Source organism: Cucurbita maxima, unplaced genomic scaffold, assembly GCF_002738345.1.
Source record: "Cucurbita maxima cultivar Rimu unplaced genomic scaffold, Cmax_1.0 Cma_Scf00051, whole genome shotgun sequence".
Taxonomy (NCBI): Eukaryota; Viridiplantae; Streptophyta; class Magnoliopsida; order Cucurbitales; family Cucurbitaceae; genus Cucurbita; species Cucurbita maxima.
This window is the reverse complement of record NW_019272067.1, coordinates 540811-548023: the sequence shown is the minus strand read 5'-3', so window position 1 is coordinate 548023 and position 7213 is coordinate 540811. Positions and strand designations below refer to the sequence as shown.

Below are 7213 nucleotides of genomic sequence, written 5' to 3'. Positions count from 1 at the left end.
TTTGGTACATAAATATAAATTTGTACCTTTTTTAAACACAATCAAAATATAAATACCTTCCATCCTTCCTCTAAATGTTGGAGGTGACTATGTTACCCATCTAATCCCACCAAAATTTTTGTAATAAAATAGGTCGACATGAGTAAATCCATGTCACTCAATCCACTTTAAGTTATCCGATAAATATTTAAGATTTGTAGAAAATCTTGCATTTCCGAGAATAAGTAATCTTAAACTTTTATTCTTTTAAAAGCTCGTAGATCTACCTCTAAGTCTTGTGGAATTAGGCAACTCCAACTTTATGGCTTTAACTGCATCATCAGTTCCCTGCAAATTCATAACCATCCCCATTTATTGGAAACAAGTAAATTGAAGAATGTTTGGGTAAGAGTTACTCACAAAGTTATCAATAAACACTTTTAAAATATCTTGTTCTAACCACAATCTAATCCTTTTTTGGGCTCAAAAGATTCACTATTGACTATTTTATGGCCGACCGAGTTGTATTAAATCCTTTATTTCCACCTTATCATTTTCAACCATAAAAGTGAAAGATCCATGAGGACTTAATTCCAAAATGTGGATTGAGATGACATGCGTTTAAAGTTTTCTTAACGTAGTCAACTTTTTCTCCCACTAGCAAACAAGAAATATCGAGGAAAAACTCCTTTTCTTTTTCTTCAAGTCCATCAAAATTTATTTGAAGATATCACTTATGTCTTTGTTCTCAAAGAGTTCTCAAATTCGTCTAATATACTTCTCCCATATGTTGGGTCATCTCTAGTACAAAGGAAAGAACCAAAAACAACAAGAGCCAAGGGATGACCATTACAATAACTTGTAGTGTGTTTTGAAGGGTCTACGCAAGAACTTGGTTGATGACTTTTCTTAAAATCATGCCAACTAAAAATTTCAAGGGCGTGGTCGTGATTCATTCCTTGAATACCGTACTTTTGATCAAATTCATGGGTAGAAATCAAAGGATTGTTTCTTGTTGTCACAATGATCATACTACTAGTGCCAAACCAATCATGTCTACCAACCAATGCTTCTAACTGCTCAAGCTTATCGACATCATCAAGAGCCATAAAGACTTTCTTTGAATGCCTTCAATGCATTATGAAGTTAATTCCTTTCTCAAGATTGCCAACTTTCAAGTCTACCTTGAAAAAATCATGGAGTAAGTGTTCCTGTAGTTAAACATTCAAGCTTTAAAGCTTCCCTAACTTTTGATAGAAAGCAGCCAGCTTCAAATTTGGTTAGCATTTTGTTGTATAAAGCTTTGGTAAAAGTGGTCTTACCAATGCCTCCAATCCCATATATTCCCACCATGTAAACGACATTTTTGGGCTCATGTTGTGTCCAATAATGGGAGTATGAACTTAACTTTTTTACTTGAAAATCAATTCCAAGAGGATACTTTGCTACATATAAGGGCGTGTGATAAGTGTCACAATCTGCAATATGATTGTGACTCGAGTAAGTCATCATACTATGGTTGTGACAGTCTCCTCCACTTAAATTAGTCATCGTCTTCGATGACTTACTCGAGTCACAATCACATTGCAGATTGTGACAATAAGCGCCAACAATGCTGAATTTTGCAAAGTTAGAGGTCCTAGAATTCTTGCAAACATTCACAAAAAAAAAAGCTAACTTAACGAATTGATTCCAACCAAGAGTCGATTAGAAGATGAATAACTCTTAGATCGAACTTGAAATCTATGATGGTCACTCTTAGATACCAATTCACTCCAGAATTAGCTTGATCAAAACTAATTCAATGAATCGGTTTAAATATCAAACCTAAAACAAGGTTTGAAAAAGAATACCACCAAAAAAGTATCGAGAAAACACAAAGGTTTTGTTTGTATTCAACACTTCATGCCAAAACATGAATATTACATGCCTTTAAATAGGCCCAAAAGATAACCCTAACATAATAGAGTTCAACCACCAACTACAAATCACTCATATTAGATATAAATTGAGGAAGACATTCATAAATTGTATTCATTGGTAATTCAACTACCAATGGTAAGTTTTTTAATCACTTTCTAATGTCAGCCACTCCATTATTTTCTTGATTTCATACTTGAATCTTCTTTATATTGCTTCTTGTAATTGCTCGTTCGGGTACATGAAAGTGATCAGTTGTTGGATTCATATCATCCCCCGTTTCTTTAAAAGGATTTGTCCTCAAATCAAATTCTTCGTTCTTTCCGGACAAGAACTGTATATTGTTTTTTTTTTCTCTACTAATATATTTTTTTCTCACATTTTTTTTTTCTTTCTTGGCTTTCACCCCTCACTTTTCTCTTTTTTTCACTCTATCTCTCTCTTTTACCTTAGTTTCTTCTCTCCACCATTGTTCTTCATATTCTTTTCTTTTCTTCTCTAATTTCAATGGGTCACAATGTACTTCATATGGAGACAATAAAGTAAATTTCTTCTTACATAAAGTAAAAGTATACTTGTTCATCAAACTATCAAATATTACCTTTCTATCATATTGCCAAGGTCGGCCGAACAAGATGTCCCCCGCATGCATTGGTACGACATCACAAAGAACTTCATCCTTATATCATCCAAAACTTAAAGAAATAAGAGTTTGGGAGTTCACCTTAATTTCTTAATTGTTTGCCAACCATTGAAGTTTGTATGGTTTTGGATGGGGATGTACAAAAAGTTGAATTCTTTTTACAAGGAAGCTGCTTACCACATTTGTGCAACTTCCACTATCAATCACCAAGCTGCATGGGGTTTCCTTTGATCAAACATCTTGTGTGGAACAAGTTTTCCCTTTGATCTTCAAATTTCTCTTCCTTGATTTGAACATTGAGTACCCTTCTTGTGATCAAAGATATGAAATTACCTTCTTCAACATACTCATCATCACATGGTGCGATTTCTTCCACGAGCTGTGAATCATGATCCTCACATTCATCATTCGAATCAAGTATATCATTCCCTTATCACCATAACTTTTTTTATTAACACACTCTTTGCTCATGTGTTCAAACCCTTTGCACTTTCAACATTGAATAGAACTAGACTTCTCATTTACCGTCTTTGAAGCTTCATTCTTTTTTCCATTGGAATTTTCACCCTCCACTCTTTTAGCAGTGACAAACTTTTATTTTGGTGACATCGATTCATTTCTATTCACAAAACTATCCTTGTTCCAAGTTTTAGAATTTGAAAAGGTGTTAGTTCGTGATGTGTACCTTTTTAAATGTTTTTTTTCTTCCTTCAAATGGTCTTCAATTTTGAGAGCATAATGATACATGTCTTCCAGATATGGTGGTGGATTTCTGTCAACAAGATGAGCAATTTCTCGATTCAAACCTCCAAGGAATCTAGACATGGTATCTTCTTCTTCTTCTCTAACATTTGCTCTTTCCATCATAGTCTCCATCTCTTGATAATATTCCACCACACTTTTTGTTCCTTGCCTCAAACCTTGTAATTTAGTTTTCAAATTTCTTTCATAATGTTTTGGAACATCCTTTTTCTCATGGCTTCTTTAAGTTCTTCCCAAGTCTCTATTGGATCCTCCTATTTTCTTCTTCTCATTGGTAAATTCGGCAATAGCAAGTCTCATCTTCTTATTTTCACTATAGGTGTTGCAATCAAACACATGCTATATTTTTCTTTCCCATTGCAAGTATGCCTCAGAATCTGTCGTTCCACAAAAGGGTGGGATTTTGAGTTTAACTCCCCCATCTCTATCTTCATGTACTCTCTCCATCCTTCTAGGTTGTATAATAGTTGCATGGTTATTTCTTCCTCTCCATCTTCCTTTAACTTGTCTTTCTTGTACTACTATACCTTTCATCTTCTTGTAATGTTCATTCTTGTCTTTGTTGTTCGCCCTTCTTTCTTGTCTATCTTCCATCATCATTTCCATCATACCTTGAATTACTTGAAGAATGGTTGTATTAAGATCTAGTACTGGTGGTACTCCTTCTCCATTATGTGACATTTGTTATCAAGGGACCTGATAAGATAAGGAATCACTACAAGGGGAGTAAGATTCAGATTACCTTGTTGATCGAATATCTCAAGACAAGAACATTGTTTGAGATTCGAATCACTCCACAAGTAAGATCGATCATGTCTAGCTCGAATAATTCTTATTGATCAAATATCTCAAGGCAAGAACACTTGCTTGAGATTCGAATCACTACACAAGCAAGATTGATTATGTCGAGCTTGAATGATTTTACATGCAACCTAAACTACATAGAATTGCAAAGAAACTTAGTCATTGGCTAAAGAAAGCACAAATGCTCATTTTACTATATTTTTCAAGTCTACTTATAAATACAGCATACATGGCTTTATATAGCCTCAAAATGAAACTATTAAAGGCATTCCAAGAGTTGTAACATTCATACTTAATGGTCATAATTAACCATTATGTAATTGTAACCTAAAGTAAATAATAACTCTTAAAATGCATCAATGAAATACATAACTCTAAATTGTAATCCACCCAAAATTTATAACATGAAACTTCATTCTTCTTCAATTTGGCATGAATTGAAATATCTTTTCATAATTTCAACAATATTTTCTTCACATCTTCATTGAAGCATATTGTATGATTAATGTCTCTTGGTTCATATCAGGACCTCTCTGCACTTCTCACAAAAATTTCACTAAGGGATACTCGTGTTTAACACTCAAAGGTAGGCTTTTGGTACTAGGTCAAGAATGTAAAGCCTGTCTTTTTTAAGCTTGATTATAACCAATTCAACAACCAACTCTAACAAGACTAGTATCTCAAAGATCACGAGCTTGAAAATTTTGAACAAGCTCAAATAAATAAGAACTGAATATATATATATATATATATATATATATTTTTAGAACTGACTTTTTTTTTACTAGAGATTTTTTTTTTTCTACTAATTCTTCTTCTTCTTCTTTTTTTTTATACTAATTCTTCTTTTTTCTTTTTCTTTTTTTTTTCTTTTTCTTTTTTTTTTAATACTAGAGAGAGAGAAAAAAAAATAACAATAAAGATATTTCACCCCTAGAGCGAACAAAGAACATCAACCAAATGCTCTGATACCAAATGATAAGCGCCAACAATGCTTGATTTTTGCAAAGGTAGAGGTCCTTCTAGAATCCTTGCAAAACGTAAACAGAGAAAGCTAACTTAACGGATTGATTCCAACCAAGAGCTGGTTAGAAGATGATTGACTCTTAAGATCGAACTTGGAATCTATGATGATCACTCTTAGTTACTAAGACAATTCACTCAAGAATTAGCTTGATCAAAACTAATTCAATGAATCGGTTTAAACATCAAACCTAAAACAAGGTTTGAAAAAGAATAACACAAAAAAGTATCAAGAAAATCACAAAAGTTTTGTTTGTATTCAACAATTCATTCCCAAACACTAATATTACATGCCTTTAAATAGGCCCAAAAGATATCCCTAACATAATAAAGTTCAACCACCAACTACAAATCACTCATAAATATTATTAAATACAAATTGAAGAAAATAAGGCATTCATAAATGGTCTTAATTGGTAATTCAACTACCAATGACAAGTCTTCTAATCACTTTCCAATGTCACCCACTCCATTATTTTCTTGATTTCATACTTGAATTTTCTTTGTATTGCTTTTTGTAATTGCTCGTTCGGGTACATGGAAGTGATCAGTTGTTGGATTCATATCAGTGTGCAAGTAAGATTTATTATCGACAATACTTCTTTAACAAGGTCTTGAATAAGATCAACTTCCTTCCTGTTGTTAATCACGTAATCATATTGAAATTAAAGATGATATATATTGAATGCTAAGAGTAGATGTAGTTAAGTGTCTTAAAAATATATACCCAGTTCCTAGATCCCAACTAGACAAGTTTGTGTGACCAATACTTTTCCAAAACTTTCGGTTTGTTTTCGTACCTATGATGGATCCTCCTTATAGAAAATAGGGCGAACTATCATGCCCTTGGATTTCTTACATTCGATTATTTTTGCCAATTCATCCAAACACCAAGAAGAATATGCATAATTTTCAGAGAATACAACAATAGAAATCATAGATCCCTCTATAGATCGGAAAAGAGATTCAGATATTTGCTCACTCCTATTGAGCTTGTCGTCTATGAAAACGTTGACTCCTTTTTGTTGCAAGGCCATGTCAAGATAACTGGTGAAATTGGATCGAGTATCCTCTCCTCTAAAACTTAAAAACACATCATAACTCCACTCTAACATTTAGTAGCTCTTTAGCGACGTGAGGTTAATGTAAGTATAAGAAGTTCTGGTGTTCATTTCACTGAAGAGGTCCATGGGATATCCCAAAATGATGTTATGGGGCCAGGGGTACTGTATACAGATTTTGATGACAGAGGAATTGGGAAGCCTACATCTTTGTCAACTTTATTGATTGTTTTTTTGATATATATTATTTTGATGAGTATGATGTTGATAATGACATAGGGATGTTATCAAATCCTTTGCTCAAGAAGTCTCCGCCAGATCAAATTGCAATGCAATGTTGCATGCAGAGAACTCCCCAGTAAAAAATGGTTACAAAATACAAATCATGAACTTTCCCTTACATGGAACACTTTTCGGTGTTACAAGGATTCGTGGAATGGAAGGCATGGCAGAGACTACCCTCACCAAATCCATATGTGATAAATTAATGAACAAAAAGTATTGGAATCATTCCTTTGGGAGAAAGGCTTTAAATGATTGTGGTGGGTTTATTGAAATGGATTAACGTAGATCTTGTGGCGGACGTATTACAGATGGATGTAGAATCATAAACATTAGACTGTCTTCCCAAAAATATCTCAGTTTTTTACGGTGGGTATAGATTTGACGATGTGAACAATGCGGGTGATGGAGATGGTCATTTGGATTCTAAAAGATTTTTTAGGATTGATGATGTAAAAGAACATTATATGAGAGAGTAGTGTTGTTGGTAACACATCGAAAAGTTAGAAAGGCCCTTAAAACTACACAAACTTGTAAAGATTTTTAGTGGAGACGCACTTGCTTAACTCGGTCGGTTTCTTTGTCGCAGTATAATCCGTGGTATTCTTTAGTTCTTCGAAACCTTCTTCGACTACCTCCCATGCATCTTGAGAACAGAGAAGAGATTTCATTTGAATGCTCCAATTCTCATAGTTCGTCTTCGTTAGTCGCGGTAGTGGCATTTGACCCATTACATTCG

The 7213-nt window shown here is 33.8% G+C and overlaps 1 long non-coding RNA gene and 1 pseudogene across 1 annotated transcript; both read right to left on the bottom strand.

Annotated features, from left to right (window-relative positions):
• Nucleotides 1–247: 247 nt before the first annotated feature.
• Nucleotides 248–485, bottom strand: LOC111471382. The gene is made up of 2 exons (XR_002715191.1): nucleotides 400–485; nucleotides 248–327 (listed from the first exon to the last, which is right to left on the bottom strand). It is a non-coding gene; the product is annotated as an uncharacterized LOC111471382 (long non-coding RNA).
• Nucleotides 486–531: 46 nt separating this feature from the next.
• LOC111471369 lies at nucleotides 532–1435 on the bottom strand (annotated as a pseudogene).
• Between the last annotated feature and the right edge of the window lie 5778 nt (nucleotides 1436–7213).